The sequence below is a fragment of the Canis lupus genome, chromosome 1, assembly GCF_003254725.2.
Source record: "Canis lupus dingo isolate Sandy chromosome 1, ASM325472v2, whole genome shotgun sequence".
In the NCBI taxonomy this organism is placed as follows: Eukaryota; Metazoa; Chordata; class Mammalia; order Carnivora; family Canidae; genus Canis; species Canis lupus.
This window is the reverse complement of record NC_064243.1, coordinates 92,878,931-92,898,229: the sequence shown is the minus strand read 5'-3', so window position 1 is coordinate 92,898,229 and position 19,299 is coordinate 92,878,931. Positions and strand designations below refer to the sequence as shown.

Genomic DNA, 19,299 nt, shown 5'->3' with positions numbered 1-19,299 from the left:
CAGGCCAGGGGAGAAGCAGAGTGAAAAGCAGACTCCCCCCACTAAGCAGGGAGCTATGGCTCCATCCCAGGACCCTGGGATCACGAGCTGAGCCAAAGGCAGACACTTACTGGCTGAACCACCCAGGCGCCCCCAGCTGATGTGTTTTGACAAATGTATGTATCTATGTAACCATAGCCAACACACCAATCAAGATACAGAACATTTCATTGCCCTTAGGAATTTCCCAATACTCCTTTCTTTAAAAGTAAGTTTTTGATTCCTGATCTAGTGTTTTGCTGCCACTGACCCCTTTATCTCCTCATCATCTGAGGAAAAGAGCCCAGGGCTGGAAATAGAGTATATAGGTTCTAATTCTAGTTCTTCCTCAATTAACTGTATGATATTAGGCAAACAGTTTTACTGAGTCAATGTCTCTAGCTCTTTCACTGAGTCAATATCTCTCGTTAGGGTACACATGGAGGGTCAGATTATAAAGGTGGTGGTAAGGCTTATTTTTGGTTCTTCCTACCCTTCTGTTCTGAGAACCTTCTTACAGTTCCTGGGCTATAAAGTATCATTAGTTCTGTCTAGCTCCCACTTGATTCTGTACTTGGTTTTGAGCTAGCCTAGGTACTGTTACAAAGTATCAAGGTATTAATAACTTGGCTCTTGGAAGAGCTTGTATTTGATACTTGTAGTGACATCTGTAGTTTATTAGAATCTATACTGTATCAGGCATTAGTATTCTAGGTACATTGCCTAAATAGATGCTGCCTAATGTGAGCCCTGTAAAATTCTTGGGTTTTTCCTAAGGCCCATCTAAGACTCAAGGAGGTTAAGTATCTGATCCATGATCTTATGGCCGATAAGTAGCAGAGTTTTTATTGGGACTCAGATCTGCCCAACTCCAAAGTCGGGCCACTTTCCCCTCTGCTCCTTTGCTTCCAAGAACTCTTGGAGATGACAGTGCCTTTGCCCAAAGGAATGACTTTTTCGGTGGAATTTTAGCCTGTCTTGCTGGAGGGAGAATGACATCTGACCAGAGAGATCATGGACAACTTCTGCATCATCCCAGTGCCTGCCAGTGAAATTGTTCTGGTTCCAGGATCACAGTGAGAGAGGCCTGAGAAAACCCTGTGAATGGTGCATTGCTTTGCATGAATGCCACTGACTTAACTGTGTAGGGCAACTCTGTGCATTGGGATTTTGGCTTCAATGAGATGGGGCAGATGGGTTCTCGAGGGCAGGCAGTTATTATAGGCAATATTGACTATAAAAAGTAAGATTCCAGGCCAGAGTGTACAGCTATGTGTTAAATACAGCAAAAGGGAAAGGAACCATTACCTACTCATTCAGTAAAGTGACTCTGGCTAGGAACCTCAGGCCCACGAATAGGGTGTACTCTCATTCTTCCCACAGCATAAAGAGAGGTGTCCTGGTTGAAGGGTATTAACTGAATCTTATTCACAAAGAAAATGCTTAGGAAGTTTGGCATTTCAACTGAGGCCCTTGATTTCATTCATATACATTTGCTTGTCATTGTCTGACCTGTGAGTTTAGCAGAATACTCTTTTGGAAAGTGCTCTTAGCCAGTCCGTTTTCCTGAAGTGGCACAGTTGAGACTGTGAGAAATAAAAAAGACTCAACAGCTACAGGCGCCAAACTAAGGACAGCACATATAATTCAGAACATACTTCTCGTGCAGGAGGTAAGCAGGCTCCAGGAGAAACAGTTGAGTACTATTCTGCTGTGATGTTTAGGGGAAGGGTCTAGGTCTGTGTCAGGAACCTCCTAGACTCCATCCTACCCCAAATTAAGATGCGTTTTGGTAACTTCTTGATGTTGGAGAATCTTAGGTGAGGAATCAGAATGTAGTCCCCAGTTTTGCTGGTAACATACACACAGATAATCATGCTGCCCTTGGGCCAATACCCAGAGACAGTTCTGGAAATGCCTTAGTTCTTTCTGAGTGGGGCTGAGTCCAGAGATAAACCCTGGCCCCTGAACTTTGGAATGCTGAGGCTCAGTTAGCTTTGGTGCCAGTGAACTCTCACACCTCCTCCTCATCTTTTAAAGAAGGCTGCCTGAGGTCAGAGGCCTGAGACTTCACAAAAGCAGATCAGATAGCAAGCAGTTTCATGTGCATGAAGACAGTGGAGGCTTTGAGGGGTTGCTTGGCTACAGAAGTCTGCACCCAACCTGTGGTTTTACCTGATTGGTGGGACACAGAAGTCTGGTCACCTTTGCCTCAACAGTATTAACCTTTAATGGCATAGGGATGTCAGAACAGGATGCTTCTCAGAGTTGGAGGAAACAGAGAGGTTGGGGCAAGTTGTGTTTGTTCATTCAGGGATCAAAGATAAAACCAAGTCTTGGTGGCCACCATACTCAGGCTGACATAACTTTCCAAAGAGCTAACTAACCTCTTGATTGAACTGGTGAAGCAACAAACCATTAAGGACTGGAGCTCTTAAGGAGTGCAGGGACCCCATATTTCAGCTCGAAGGGTTGTTACTTACACCTGCTAAATGTATAAAAAACAGAACTTGTTTTGTGTATCATGTGATATGTTCACAAAATCTAAGATTCACCAAAGAGGATTCACTTTTGACCAGTGCTTGAGAACATTAATTTATGGCCACAATTTATTCTTTCGACCATTCCACCTGAATGTTATTTTCCAGAGTCTCTTGGCATGAAGGCACCAAGGTAAGCTGAATGCCCAACACCACACCTAGCCCTTCAGGCCTGCCTTGGGCCTGGTCATCTCCCCTCTGGGTGCCTCTATCCTGATAATTTCCATATCCATTAAAGCCTGTGAGTGGTCTCCCTACACAGAGACAGCTCAACCCAGGACAGAATTCACTTTAATGGTCATCTATAAGTGGAACAGGCTACTTGGTTACCATCTGTGCTCTTTAGTACTGAGCTTGAGGAAAGGTTCTTGGGTTTACCTAGAATATGCCCCACCATCCCTCAGCCACTCATATTCCCATGCTCTCACAGGACATAAAGGACTCGTGGTGAATTGTGAACTATTTTTAATTTGGAGATTGGTGACCAAGGGATTTCACACAAAGAGCCCAGTATAAGTTTACTAGTCACAGGCAAACCTCAGGTTTTCCCCTTGTTCCTGAGCCATATCCCTGCATGACCTTGAGAAAATCAGTCAGCCACCCCAAAGAGGGCACTTCTGGGTGTTGCCTGAGCTTTACTGATGTTAGCAAAGCTCAATACAATGGCTGCATTTTTTATTTAAAGGAGGAATAGGGTGAAGTGAGACAAGCTTCTTTTATAACTACAAAGATCTCCTGTAGTTGTGAATCTGACTTCATGGACACGATAGTTCAAACTTACACTGAACACTTAACTTTATGAAAAGGAGGATATTTTACAAAATGGTCTCATTTATTTTTTAATCAAGAACAGCTATTAACCCTATGAGGATTAAATCAAACTTCTTAGATCCAAAACATAACTCAAGTAGAAGCAGTATAATTTTAATTTCTTGTCCAGATTCAGAATCCTGACTTTTTTTTTTTAAAGCAAACTGTGCATTCATTTTCTCTGAAAATGACAACTCTGTGCTCCAGATTTCTAGCTCTGAGATAAAAATGGATTCTTTGAAGAGGCTCAGAAACTAATTTTAAAAACCTAAGGCTCATCAATAAATGACAGAAGTCCTTTGGCTACCACTTTCTGCTCCCTAGTTCAAGGAACCATAATATTTTGTTCAAAACAAAATCTTTCATTATCCTTTGATGTCCATCATTAGGCAACCCAGATTACATACTTTTTGCTCTTTTCGCCTGTGAAAACTATACTGATTCTGACCAATTAAGTGGAAAGTTCAAAATCTGAATAATAAAGAATTCTCAGAGTTTCTTAGAGAAATGTATTTTTGTGTTTTTAAATGTGTATCTTAATACTTATATTAAGCACTCAAACACTAAACAATATTTTCGGAGATATGTAAGTGATTTCTCCTCACTCCCTTTCCCCCATCTTGATTTATATTTTGTTAGTTTTTACTTTTGAAATTTAAAAAGTACTGAACAGTATGAAGAATAGTAAACAACTTATATACCCACTGTCCAATAGTATTTTATTATGTTTGCTTTTGGTCTTTTTTTAAAAATTAAAATGTAAAACATTTCAGGTAAAATCGAAGTCCTTTTTGTTCCTTATTCTGTTTTGTCCCATTCCAAAGACAGTTGAGTTTAAGGTGCATTCTTAAAATATATTTCAATACTTTTAATGTGCATTCTTACATATCAAAGGACAGTATGTACTAGCATATGTGTGCGTTTTAAATGTATACGAGGGACATTTTACCCCATGTCTTTCTTTGAATATATCATATTGCATAGGTTACTTTTCTCAATCAACATTGACTTACCTGCGAAGATCTGTTAGTGAATGAGTCTTATTTATTTATGGTATATGACTTATTTGGAATTACTTGTACCATTTTAGTTTGTTTCTGTTTGCTTTTGTTTTTCGATTTTGTTTGCTACCCCCCCATCTGCCTTCAATGGAGTGCTCAAATTTTCTCTCTTTCCCCTTCTCTCCTACTTTGAAAGTTAACACATTCTATTTCTAGCCCCTTAGTACGTACCTTTAACAATATTGTTACACACAACTCATGGTATTGTAAAATAAATATATATTTTTAAAAAGATTTATTTATTTATTTATTTATTTATTTATTTATTTATTTATTTATTTATTTATTCATGAGAGACACAGAGAGAGGCAGAGACACAGGCAGAGGGAGAAGCAGGCTCCCCGCGGGGAGCCCAATGTGGGACATGATCCCAGGACCCCAGGATCACGACCCGGGACGAAAGCCGACGCTCAACTGTTGAGCCTCCCATGTGTCCCTTAAAATAAATATTAAAGTTAATTTCTGTTATTCTAAACAGATGAGAAATTTAGCCTCGTTTTTTTCCTGTTGAAAAGAATGCTCTTTAACCTCCCGTATTACTATTGTCTGGAGTTTTAGTTCTACCTTGTTCTTAAAGAATGGTTGTAATTGTTAGTTAGCATATTCTATACCAGTTTTCTTTTTCTTTTCTTACCATTGCTCTCAAATGTCATCTTTCATTCTGACTTCCTGTTCTTTCTTGCTGGAGTCTATCTTGCATGTTGGGTTTGGGACATATAAAAAATGTACTTATATTACTTTCACTCCTACAGGATTACTTATCTGTAGGTAGGATTCTGTTGTGTCAGTTTTCTCCCTAAACAACTGTGAGGATGGAATTTTTCTCTTTTGGCATCTGTTGCTTCTGCAGCTAGTCTGCAGCCAGGCTGAATGTGGGGGTTTTCAATTTAAGATAATCTGCCTTCTTGGTTTGATTTGCAGATTTTCTTTTAATATTCTGTAGTTTCGCTATAGTGTGTTTGAAATTGTTCTTATTTATCATGCTCATGACTTTTTACTTATTTAATTCTTTTGATTCGGTAAATTCTTATCAATTGTCTTTTGCCTTTTTTCCAGATTTCTCCATTACATTTTTCTGGAATTTCAACTAAGAATATACTGAACTGTCTCCTTTCTTTCCTCCGTGTCTCTTAGCATCTTGTTCATAATATTTTTTTTTTTAAAGAGAGAAATGAGAGAGAGCAAGAGTGGAGTGGGGAGGGCCAGAGGGAAAGGGGGGAAGAGAGAGAATCTTAAGTGGGACTGTGCTGAGTGCAGAGCCCGACATGGGGCGTGATCTCATGGCCCTGAGATCCTGACCTGATCTGAAACCAAGAGTTGGATGCTTTACTGACTGAGTCACCCATGCACCCCAACATCTTATTCTTAATTTTCTTTATTGCTCCAGGCTATGTTTGCTCTTATTTTTTAAGTTCTCATTTCACTAATCCTGCTTTCAGTTTTTTTTTTTAAATGAGCATATTTTCATTTTTGGATTTTTACTCAGTTTTTTTTTTTTTTCAAATCCAGTTGTTGTTGTTTTATAAGCTCCTATTCTTAGGTTTGGGATTTGTATTTCTTTTCTTTGTGACAAGAATACTATTTTAATAATGTTTTCAGATATTTTGTTGTCCTATCCTGAAAATCTTTTACCCTGCGCTGTAGTGTGATTGGCACGGCTTCTAGGAAAGAGGTGGGAAACACCCACTATTTTCTAAAAAAGATATTAATCAGCTTTTAGCATTGGGTTAAATTTTGTTCGATTTCCACAACAAGAAAGTAAGCTTGAAGTCCAGACCTCCTTTACATCTAGAGAAGTTATTCTAATCAGCTATAAGGTCTAAGTGGTAATCCAGAATCAGAAAGGAGGAAGTTATGTAGGGAGAGTGAAAGCCCCAAAGCTACCACTTTAAGGCATTGGGTAGAGGTGGGGCCAGCTATGGGACCAGCTAAATAGACATACAGCTTGTACAGCCGCACGGCACCATGCTTAGAAGGGCTCTGTACTTGGTTTAATGTTCCGCTGTTATCATCTTGAAGTTCCTAATAATTTTTGAACAAGGGGCCCTGATTCATTTTGCACTGGGCTCCAAAAATTATGTAGCTGGTCCTGGTACTAAGGGAAGTCCAGAGAGAGAGGAGGAGGAAGTAAAAGAAAAACTGACCTTTATTGACCCGAGGACACTGTGGGTAGACGAGGCAGGAGAGACAGTGAGGGAGACATATGGACTCCACTTCCTCTGTGGCCCAAGAGGAAGATGCCATTTGACTTAAGAGGAACACCGGAGGTGGGATCCTTATGTCTCACACTTTGGAAGGGAAAATCAGTCCTTTACCTCTAAAACTGAGATGATAAAGCCATCTGAAGGAGACTTTAAAGTTTTTTAAATGTTCAGAGATACCACATAGTAGAACTGTGAATTTACTCTCACTGTACTCAGGTGAACAGAGAAAATGTAGTTTAAAGAAATTTTCTATCATTCAAACGTCATGAGTAGTTCCCATCCATATAGAAGTTGGAAGAAAAATCTTAATTTTAAGTTGAATCCAGTAAACTTGGTCCAGTGCAATGTGTCCCTTAAAGCTTAATATTTGTCCTTGATTTAAACCTGGCTGGTTGCTCAGATTTCCACCTATTTTCCCTTTGCTGTCCCAGGTCGTGAGTGGGTATCTGGAAGGACGTAGCAAACATGGCTGTGCAGTGGGCCTTGAAGGATGGAAACCACTTCCTGAGGATGGTGAACTGGCAAGACAGGAACCTTGGTTACTGAGATGAAGATGCTGTATCAACCCTGGATGGCCTCCTTCCTCTGAACTTATTCCAGGTGAGGGAAAAATATATTTGTTTGGTTAAATGATGATTATTTTAAATGTTCTCTTATATGCAGACACACTTAACTCCAATCATTACAGCTACTTAGGCTGATTCTAAATTTTTGCTTATGTAAGTTATGCTGCACCTAGCACACTGGTCTAAACATCTCTTCATATTAGTCTGAGAAATATTAGAACATCTTAGAAGTTAAATTACCAATTAAGAGATTCATGAACAGCATTTTATTATTTTGTGAAATATCTTGCCTAACTTGGGAAGGTATTCTTTTTGAGGATCCTCCTGGGTAGTGAACAAATGGGGTGGGAATACCCATCCTGCACGTGTGGGACACTGGCTGGAGATCCAGTGCTGGGAAATGGTTGACATAACATGAGAAATGTGGATGGAAGGCAGATGTTCCATGTCAAGCTGAAACTCTATCGTTTCCTTTACTAGAATGTCTAGTGAGTCAAGGTCAATATTATAAAAGATAACCTAGTATAATAGTTGTGTGTCATGCCTGTCAGGTAGTTATTCTTAAGACTTTCATTTTAATTAAACTGTAAAGCAGTAGACCCTCCCCACCCCCCAACAAAAACGGGAGCTACTATGCTAAGTCCATTTCCTTCTGTGATTTTAGTTCACTCTGGATTATTAGGGGATTGATTTTAGTGGATTATGTAAATCAGTAGTTTTCAAAAACAGCAAAAAAGCCTATCAGTAAACTAGATTTTTTAATTTCTCCACATATTCTGATTCAGTTGGGCAGGGGTAAGCCCAGGAACATGCATTTTAACGGATACATAACTTTGAGAAGCACTCATCCAGATACTTTAAAGACGTTTTTTAGCAATTGGATGACTCTTACTGCCTCATTGCTCATCAGTCCTTTCAGAGATGCTGACCAAAGATGCTCATAGAGGTGCAACTGAGATTGGCAATTCTGGTCCTTCCCATCAAGTTGAATGGTATTTTGTGGCTCTGGATTTAAAGTAATGACCACACTAATGAATAATGGAGATGATATTTTAGGAATTATTTAATGTATTTTTTATTCCTCTTAAATCAAGATGCCATATGGCTCCACATCCTTTTAATCAATGAATCTCAGTGCTTCAGGGGCAAGGCAGTCACTAGCTAGAACACCAAAGTCATCGCTGAGCTTTGACTGTCAAATGAAGCTTTTTATGTATTGTGTCCCCAGGGAGAAAGTGCTATTGAAAGTTAGCTCCGTCAAGAGAGAAAAGGAATTTCTGAATTTCTAAAGCTCCTTTTATATATCATTTATTCCTAATCTTACTGGATTTTTAATAGAGAAAGAGATCTGTAAAATCTCTACTTGCCATATTTTCTTGAGATTTTCTTTGCAGTCATGTACATGATTGATTTTTATGTCTTTCATTCAGTGGATGTCAGGTTCTTCAGCAATTAAAACAAGTGAGTTGATTGTACTGTTCAGTCTTTCTGTGTTTATTTCTTGTCTCCTAGATCTCACTGGTTTGAAATATTCTTCTGTTGCTGTATTTTACCTCTTTTAAATTTTTGCAGAATGTACCCCAAAACTTAAAAAACAGAACAAAACAAACCCAACAGCATAATCTCTTATTCCTCCCTATCTCCAAATTCTTATTCCCTGGAGGCAACCACTCAACTCTGCTTTATCTTCTGCCATATTCCAGAATTACACATAACTTTGACTTTTAAATTTTAAATACTATCTATTGATATTTTATCTTGGAAAATGAGTTTGAGAAGTGGAGATAAATTGCTCTATGCAGTTTGCCACACTTAAAGTCTTTAAGGAAGGGGAAAATGAGGAACAGTGGCAAGTGATGAGGTAAGTGGGTGCTGGTTCCTCTTCTGCAGGTCAAAGCCCCAGTTGGTGGGGTGAGGGGTAGTGAGTATTAGAATTAATAAGATATACTCAAAAATACTTACTGAGCACCTACTGTTCCAGCAAAATGACATCATGAGCTTGCATTATTTTGAGAGAACCAGACAATAAATAATATATAAAATACATGTCCACTGGTAAAAAAAAAAAATGTATGGAGCAAAAAAAGTAAGGAGTTAGATGGCATGAAGAGGTGGGCTTGGGGGTGGGTTCATAATTTTTTTTTACTAGAATTATTATAGAGGGCCCTACTTAAAAGGCATTATCTCCATAAATACCTGGAGTGGGTGAGGGAACTGGCTAAGGGTGTTTTAATAAGCAGAATGAAGGAAGGGCAGAGGTAGGAGATGAGGTCAGTGAGGTAACAGTGGGACATGGCAGGAAATGGTGAGAGTAGTTTTTTTTAAGATTTATTTATTTATTTATTCATGAGAGACAGAGAGAGAGAGAGGCAGAGACATAGGCAGAGGGAGAAGCAGGCTCCTCACAGGGAGCCCGAATGTGGGACTTGATTCCGGATCCTGGGATCAGGGCCTGAGCCAAAGGCAGAGACGCTCAACCACTGAGCCACCCAGGCGTTCCGGTGAGAGTAGATTGTACAGGACCTTGTAAGTACTTTGGCTTTTACTCTGAGGTAGAAATTCCTGGACACTTTTGAATGGAGAAGTAACCTAATTTGACTTTGGCTTAAAGGCATCATTCTGGTTGTTGTATTGAGAATAGACTGAAGGGAAGCAAAGTGTGGAAGGAAGAGACCAGCCAGGTGACTAATGCCATGATTCATGTACAGATAAGAATTAGACCAGAGTTGGCAGTAGTGAAGAGACAGTGAGTATGAATTCTGGATATATTCTGAAGGTAGAGCCAACAAGATTGCTAATGGATGAGCTTTGACAACCTAAGAGGAAGAGAAGAGACAAGGAATTCTGGCCTGAGGAACCAGAAGGAGAAATGCTACCTGGTGTGTTGAGGAAGATTGTAGAAGGGGTGGATTTTAGGTGGAAAGATCAGAATTTAGTGTGGACAGATCAGGTTGGAGATGCCTGTTGGTTAAGCAGATGACACTGTGGACTAGCACTTGGTTATTGAAATCTAGAATATGTGGGAGAGGTTGAGACTTACAGCGAAATTTGGAATCGTTAGCAGATTTAAAGCCAGGAGACTAGATGAGGACACCGTGGGAGTGAATTTAAGGGAGAACTGAAGAAGAGGCCTAAGGACTGAGCCCTGGGTTACTTTACATTTAGAAATCAGGGAAGAGTTAATAATGAAGTTAGAAGAAGACCAGGATTTTTAGGAGCCCAAGTAAAGAAGGTAATTCAGGGAGCAAACAGTCAACTCTCCAATCCTGCTAATGTGGGAAATAGGATGAGCACTGAGAATTGGCCTCTAGGTTGGGCAATATGGAGGTCATCAGAGAACTTGAGAAGAGTAGTTTCAGTGGAATGGTGGTGGGGAGGAAGAACAGTAACCATGGAGGAAATCATACTGGTACAGAATATATAGCACGTGCCTATGGCGTCAGAGAAACCAACTGGGAAAATCTGTCCCTCATAGGAAACACAGAAATGCTCAGGGAACTAATGGACCAGAAAATACAAAAGATCGCAAAGCAAGATTTGCAGCCAGAGGATGCCTTGAGGACAATAGACTCTAGCTGTGGGTGTTAGCACAATTCCAAGAGAATCAGGTAGGATCAGGTACCTACAGTGATCAGCAGGTTCAGGGGTCCAGGGGGTAGATCAGCCCAGTGTCTTCATGAACAATGACAACGGTATGGAGGTTACTACATGGGCCATCATTACATTCCTGTTCTACTGCCACTACAAGTACACAGAAGCTTACCCCCAGGCTCAGGAGCCATATCAGTAAGGAAAATGGGGAAGGAGGATATATTCTGAAAGATGGAGCATTTCTCTCAAAGACACAGGGGTGAGCTAAGACAATAAGAGAGTGTTTCAAAGTGGAATTAGCTAAGTTATATTTAATTGTTATGTTGAACTCTTCCCCCACCCCCCTAACTTCTATCTGTTGGCAGACTCAAAACTCAGAAAATGTCAGTTGTGTGAGCTAAAGGAAAGTGATATACTTTTTTCTCATTTGATTTGTAGTTAATAAGCTTCTACTTGGGTATAGACATTTTGGGTTATTTATGGATTTAAAACTACATGTTATTTCTGTTCCCCTGTAGTAATTAAAAGTTGTCCATATAAGAAAATATGGAAAAGTATGAAGAAGTCTGGAAAAAGAGGGAATAGATCCAGAAATCCCAGGGAAATAATTACCTCACACTAGATCAAGTCATGGAGATCTTGTGAATTCACCACTGAGCAAGAAGCAAAGCCATTTGTCACGGGCATGTATTAAATCTTGATGTCTGCTCAATCTTTGTGTCAATGTCAATGTGAGAAGTCTCCAGTCTACCACCAAAAATATGCTGTGCTGTGCTTTTCTTTCTGCCTGCCTTCCTTCTCTCTCTCTCTTTAAACAAAACTTGTTGTGGAACTTTCAGCATCCCGTGTGGGCAGACAAGGGCAATGGGAAGCTTTCTGCTTGAATTTAAGGTACCAGTGCCTGAGGTAGTGGGTCATTCAGAACCACCTTGGGCCACATTTCCATCTCTACCAAGAGCCCAGCATCTCAGAATGTTCCACCTTAGAATTGGAGCTGTTTCATGTCAGGTGACATGTGGATTTGAACAAATCTGTTACCACTGCTTTCCTCTAAAATTCAGCTCTTGAAGGTTGCTGTAAGGATCAGTGATAATGTATTTAGAGTAGCACCCATGTCTAGATGCTGAAGAACTGCTGTTATTAACAGAAACAGTGAGAATAGCATTCATCTAAGCCAGTAGTTTTCACAGATTTTCTGAAAAGTCCATGATTAAAAAAGGGAAATTTAATTTAGACCAGTGGTTTCAAACCTGGCTATGCTCAGAATATTCTCTGAGGCTTGTTAAAAACACATACCCTGGTGTCACTGCTAAACATTCTGATTCACTAACTCAGGAGTGGGAAGTGGGCACCTGCAGTTTAACAGGTTCCACAGGTGATACTGTTGCACAAACCAGTGCTTCTCAGCCCTGGCTGTGTATTAAAATAGGAAAACAACTGGGGAGCTATGAATGTTTCAGATACAGGGGCCACACTTTGGACCAACTAAATCAGAGTCTCTGGATAGGTGGGCACTAGTGTTTAAAAAACTTTCCATGGGGATGTTCATGTGCTCTTAGAAGTTTTGTACTTGGGGGGCACATGGATGGTTCAGTAGGTTAAGCAGCCAACTCTTGATTTCACCTCAGGTCAGGGTCTCAGGGTCCTGGGATCAAGCCCCATATCTTAGTGGGGAGTCTGCTTGTGAATTCTCTCTCCCTCTTCCTCTACCCCTCCCACCCCCTACTCTCTTTCTCATTAAATAAATACATAAATCTTAAAAAAAAAAGAGGTTTTGCACTTCACTTTGTGTCAGCAGTATCTGAGCTGCTTGTCAAAAACCCCATTGCATAGGCTCTCCTGGTGCCATTCTGAGTCAGATTTCTGCTGCTTGTCAAAAACCCCATTGCATAGGCTCTCCTGGTGCCATTCTGAGTCACCTTTCGTTGGATGGAGGCCCAGGAATCTTCACCCTAGCAAATTCCACAGGCTCTTATGCATAACACTCTTAAACAGTGTTAAGGACTATAGTTCTACACCAGTAGTTCTCAAATTTGGTTGCATGTTGGAATCACAAGATAGCTTGGTCTCACCCCCCAGATATTCTGATTGAATTGGGATGAGGTTTGGTCTGCTCGTTAAAAAATTTTAAAGCTCTCTTGTTGATTTGAATACCCAACAAAACTTGAGAACCAGTGGTCCCTGGATCAGTAGCATCAACATTATCTTATGGGAACTTGTAAGAAATGCAGATTCTTGGGCCGTCTCCCATACCTGCTGAATTAGAAGCTCTGGGAGTGGAGCCCAGTAATCTGTATTTAGCAGATGCTTCTGGTGATTCTGATGCACACTAAGGTTGGAGAACCAGGGGACTAGACCTTGATTATTAGCACAAATCACTTAGCAAGGACTAATGGATCAGATTAGCTGGTTGACATTGTGATTTAAGGGGCCTGGCCCAAGGCTGGCTCAGTGCATACCTGTCCAGAGTACACATGTGCCTCTAGGTGCATGTGGGAGATGCAAGAGCTCTGAGGTCAGCCCTGCACACACTGGTGCTTCCTCAATTGATAAGCCATGCTCTATCGAAAGAGAGCCCAGCCCATCCAAGGCAACCCAGGGGCTTTTAGCAGCCATTTCAAACTTTGATGAGAGCTACCTCAAGACACTATTTGCAGTAGATTGTTAAAATTTAGATTCCTGGGCCCTACCAACAGATGTTGCTTTGGTGGATCCAGGGTGGCCACTAGGAAACAGCATTTTACGCTGGTATCTACAATGATGCTGATGTAAATGATATGTAACCAACTGAAAAATACTGGCTTAATGGGCTATTGTCCTGAACCTTGGTGAAATCAACTTATGGAACCTTCAGATTTTAGCCCTAGTTTAGATTCAGAAGGTTTGGACTCCTCCATCAATGCACGGATAGCAAAGCCAGGTGTGAAGTCACTGGCCAAGCCCAGTGTCTGGTTCCAGAGCTCAACTTCTGATGTCCGTGAGAACCTTCTTTTGTTCCGGGACTCACCAACCCCACCATTGCATTGGAGACCGGCTTTTAAATTTCTTTCTGGTACTCTCCCCCAATCACTCCTGGGCTTAGGAAATTTTGCAGTATGAAAAATCCAGTTTGCCCCTCCTGACCCTAACTCCTCATGACTGAGGCTTGTCACAAGTGGCTGAAGGCAGCAGGTTGAAGACTACTTCCCCAGAGAAATCCAAAATGCTGCACGTATTTGGCCTCTAGGCGGTGCCAGCCTTTTGGAAAACAAGGCTGTTTATGTAACAGATTGGCAGTTTGAGTGGCTGTGTAAATGTCATTCTTTAAAAATAAAGATGAAACTCTCTGTTAACTCAAACAGGAGCAAATTAAAAAGTAGAGTGAAACATCTACTTCGTGAATACAATTCATCCGCTGTCTCTGGTACTTCAAAACGATACCTTTTCTTCAAATGATAACTGGCATCCTCCCACTGGCTTTAGCTAGGCAGTGACAAAACAACAGACCACTTCACTCACTTCAGTGAAGAAGAAAAATCCAGTCTGTTAGGATAGGCTTCATGTGACTCATACACTCAGAGACCGGATCCTTTCTATGCAACCAAACTCAGAAGCCGAATAAGCTACTGAAATATGACTGAGCTTTGGAGTTTATTCCCTGAAATGTATTGAGGAAGTATTGTATTGAGAATCTCAATTGTTTCTAGACCCAAAAGATGATTATTTTTTCTTGTGAATCACCAGGAGGGTCCTTGAAATACCAATTTTCAACCATTTTAAGGGTACATCTATAATACATAAAGCCACCTCATTTTGAGGGCTTTGTGTCTTGTTTCCTAATGCAGAATCTCAACCTTAGCTTCAAAATGGAACCACTTAGGAAGCTTTTAAAAATCCCAAGCCTGGGTGGCTCAGTGATTGAGCACTGCCTTTGGCTCTGGTCGTGATCCCTGGGTCCTGGGATCGAGTCCTGCATTGGGCTTCCCATAGGGAGGCTGCTACTCCCTCTATCTATGTCTGCCTCTTTCTTTGTGTCTCATGAATAAATAAATAAGTACAATCTTTTAAAAAAAATCTCAAGGCTCAGGCACATACTCCAAACCAATTAAGTAAGGATCTGGAGGTAGGACCCAGTCAACAGTATTTTTCAAAAGCTTGTTAGGTGATAATGTGAAGTGACCCCTTTGGTTCCTTCACTCTCTGTACCTCTTTCCTAGAATTCAGACCCTTGTCCTTGGGGCTGGCTGCAGGGACCATTGTCCAGGACTCACACTGCTTTCTCCTGATTTGTCTCTCTCTGAGTTCTGCTCATGCAGACTGATCCCCAGTGGACCCATCCTTAGTATTTTATGCCCATCATCTCAGATTTGTCTGAAATCCAATGGTGGCTACGTCTTGATCTCAAGCCTGAGGCTTCAACCATGCAGTAATTGGTGGATAGGAAAGATACCTCCTAGATTATTTAATATGTTGGTTCCAAAATACCAGCCCAGAGATGAACTCTTCTGAATAAGAATAAAATATATGCTAGACTCAACCCCCAAAAGGCCCATTAGGTAGGTCTGGAGAATGACTTAGCAAGCTGTGTTTTAATCAGCTAAACCTTCAATACCTAGGGGTAATAGAATCTCAGACGCGATATGACTTGTTCAGGGTCTCTTGGCTTGTTAGGAAAAGAGACAGGCTTAAAATTGAATGTCTTGACTTCTATGAAAAGAAGTCATGGTATGGATAAATATAATTTTTGTATTTCCAAAAAAAGAAATCCAATGAATTTTCTTTCTAACCCTTACCAGTCAGACATTAGGGAAATGACAAAGCATTCTGGAGAGTCCTATTTGTTTTCTAGCCCCTGCTTAGGCACACATTAACTCTGAGGTTTGGGGCAAGTATTTTCATCTCCCTGAGACTGTCTTCAATCTTTCAGGTAAGGTGCTGCATGTCTCATATGGTTTTGTGAAAATTGAATGATACAGTATAAAGAGCTGAGTGTAGAACCTGGCACTGAGGAAAGACTCAAAACTAGCTGCTACTGTTTCTATTATTACTGCTATTTATGTTGTTCAGCGCCTATCTGGCTTTGTGATATGAAAGAAAGAGAGCCAAAATGATTGCCCAGGAGGGATCCACCATGTTCTTTTAGTTCTGTGTTGCTGGAGACCCTCATCCAACTCAGCATGTTAGAAAAAAAAAAAAAAAAAAAAAGACGTGCAGGCAACTGAAGTTTTGTTAGCTGTATTTTCCTGGTTATAAATGAAATACACATCATTGCAGAAAACATTTGAAATGTTGAGAATCATTGGCAAATATTGCCTTCAGTCTTTTAAACTCAAAAGTATTACTTAAACTAAAACAATTTAGTATTTTTATTTTCAAATTAATGGTGATATAAGAACTTTTCCCTGTCATTAATCTTTTTGACTATATCACTTTAATAACTGCATGGTATCCAGTCATATGGCTGCATTTAATTAACCATTTTCTGATTTTTAGATAATTTATATTTTTTGATTTTTATAATAACACTTTGATGAATGTCCTTATAGATAAGTCTTTTAAAAAGTTTCTGATTATTTTTTCAGCACTAAATCCTACAATGAGAATTTTTGGTTAAAGGATTTATGCTTTAAAGATAGAGAACAAACCGAGGATGGGTGGGCAATGGGCTAGATGGATGATGGTCATTAATAAGGAGGGCACTTGTGATGAGCACTGGGTGTTCAGTGGAAGTGATGAACCACTGACTTCTACTCCTGGAACCAATATTGTACTGCTTGCTAACTAACTAGAATTTAAATAAAAAATTTGAAAAGAAAAGAAAAGATTTTTGCTAAGTAATTGCGAGATCATTTTTTGGGAAATTGTACCAATTTGTGCCCTGGAAGCCAGTGGCACTACCAACTTTGAGTATTTTTCTTTTCGAATTTCAGAGGTAAAAAAAAACTCATTTTAGTGCATTTGAAGATATTTACTAGTAATGCTGGATTTTTACATAGATATTAACCATTTATAGTTCGTCCCCTGAGAATTATCTGTTAACTTGGTCTGTTTTTCTCTGGGAATTTAATGTATTCCTGATCTGTTTATACAAGTATTTCTATATATAGTTGACAGATAATTTTGTAGACCTTTTTTCACAGATCTTTTAACAAATATATAGTGCAATTTGTATGTTCATCTATCTACTATCATAAGGGCTCACTCACTAAAGGAAATAATGCACACATTGTAAAGGACTTGGGATATTAACTTTGATTAGCTAGAGCTCCACGTTTCCCTTAAGTGGTAGCTTGGTGTAATGGCACATGGACCTGGGTCCAAATCCTGGCTTTGCCACTTACAGGTTTTGTGGTCTTGGTTTTCCCATCTAATCTTTCTGAGCCTCATTTTCCTCTTCCATAAAATGGAAGTTATTATATCTAGTTTGCAGGGTATGTGTGAACATTCAGAGCGGTGGTGCTTCTATAAACACCCTACTGCACATGTCACAGTTAGGCACCAGTAGTGGAAGCAATGATACCAAGGTATTGAGGGCCCTGACCTAGGACTGACACTCTGAGTATTGGAGGCCTGGTGTGGCATGGTGGCTTTGGCTCTGTGGAGCCTTGCCAGTTGCACCAGCAGTAGGGGGCTAGTGGATAACCTTGGCCACAGGGATCTCTGAAGGATACGGGGCCAAAGAGGAGGAAAGCCATGCATGCTACACGTCAATGAAAAGTACTTATTTTGAATTGAGATGATATACTGTTTGGAGGCTCCCAAAATTAGAGCAGGGAGGGGATTTTGCAGTGGGCTAAAGCCAGAGAAGTATTGTTTTCTATTCCTGTTATGACCCCACTTTGATGTCCTGCTGTGGTCTATTGATAACAAACAGATGGGGAAGTGGAGCAATGACTTGTTCAAGATCACATGGCCCATGACTTTCAGACACAGGCCTCCTGACTCACCAATTACTGCTCTTCTACATCTTGTCACCAGGGAAATTTTTCTGAGTCAGCAGATTTTTACATTAGATGTTCACAGTACTGTATTAACTCCTTGGATTTCTTGGAACTAGATACAGACATCAAGGACAGGATGAGGGAAGGATCAGTCAGTCACCTCACCATGTACCCTTACATCTGGTTCAGCGGGGGAAGGGAACTTAGGGCATTTCATCCACAGACAAGGGACCCAGGGAAAGCTTTCATGGCTCCTTCTAGGATAGGTCTAAAGAGATCATGATGTTTCTACGGTCCTGCAGGGTAGATGCCACACACAGGCTGGGTCAACACCATCCCCCAGCCCGTGGGGTACCGGCTGGGGGATGGTGCCATTGGGCCCTAGAATCATTGCATTCTGGCTCTTTGCTCTCCACACCCAAAGGCTTTGTAGATACAGGAAGCACGTGAAGTTGAGGGGACTCTTCAGAGAATTTGAGCAAAAACCTTTTGCTGAGTAGTATTGCCGGTTATTTTTATTTGCTAAATCTGGCAACCCAACGAGCAATTAAGGATTTGCTTTAACTGAATCATTTTGTTTAGCTGCCTACATTAAATTGATCCAATTCACAGGTTAGGGCTTCATTTCACTTTGTGTTATAGACTTTAATCATTGTTGTCATCATCGAGGTATTCCTTATACTTCTCATTTGTTTTAATTATGGCACTGAGATATTCAATAAAAATAGGTGGAGAGGGGTTTTTATTCTGAGAGCTATTCTCATTTTAGTTGGGGGTTGAAGGGAGCAGGCATAACTGCCCACGGCTGGCCAGGCTTTGGAAGGTCAGAAGTAGAAAAGGTCTGTGGACACCCGGTCCCTTAAACAGATGCCTTCTGTAGTGTCTTTGTACATAGGAAGGAATGCCACCTCTTGCAGAGGTGGTGGTATAAATGAGGGAGTAGGGGAATGAAAGGAGAGAGTGGGCAGGGCAGTGTGGGGACAGCATGCCGTGCCTGACCCATAGCTTACTGGGCCAGGCCAGGCTGTTTGGTGTTCACCAGGGTAACCTGTTGCCAGGAGGACGACAGTAACTTCCCCATGACAACCCTGGAGCAAGGTCCCTGGCATTGCAAACAGGGCCATGAAAGTCCGGCCCTCCAGTAGGCCTGCTGCTTAATGAGCATGCATTTGCACTGCATTCATTTCTGAAAAGGTGGAGGGGGCAGAGGGCTCTCACCAGCTTCCCAGCCTCTCCAGCCATCAGCTCCTTGACAACCCCACCTTTCCTGTCCATCTGGATACCCCAGAGCTGCCTGTTCTTATACTTGCTTGTTTTGAGCTGGTTCTGTGCTTGCTTGCTTGCTTTCTCTTTCTTTCCTCTTTTTTCTTTTCTTTTCTTAATTTGTAGAAGGTATGAATATTGTATTCAGAAGGCTCTTTTAGAAATAGAAGATTTAGAGCCTTCCTGGGACTTACCCTATACAGTCTTCAACTGTCTACCTGAATCACCTATAAAAGAATCAGTGCCCATTTCCCAAATTTTTTACTGAACCTGTATGAGATCACATTGTGAAGTTACACATTCAAAACCCCTGAATTATGAGTCAT

General features: G+C 40.7%; 1 protein-coding gene across 17 annotated transcripts in view; it reads left to right on the top strand.

Annotated features, from left to right (window-relative positions):
* GLIS3 (GLIS family zinc finger 3) overlaps nucleotides 1-19,299 on the top strand; it is a 545,819-nt gene that overhangs the window by 37,214 nt on the left and 489,306 nt on the right. For all 17 annotated transcript variants that reach the window (XM_049092635.1, XM_049092627.1, XM_025423460.3 and 14 more), the window contains one exon: nucleotides 7,065-7,233. The gene's annotated coding sequence lies outside the window, so the exon portion shown is untranslated. The remainder of the gene's footprint in view (nucleotides 1-7,064; nucleotides 7,234-19,299) is intronic.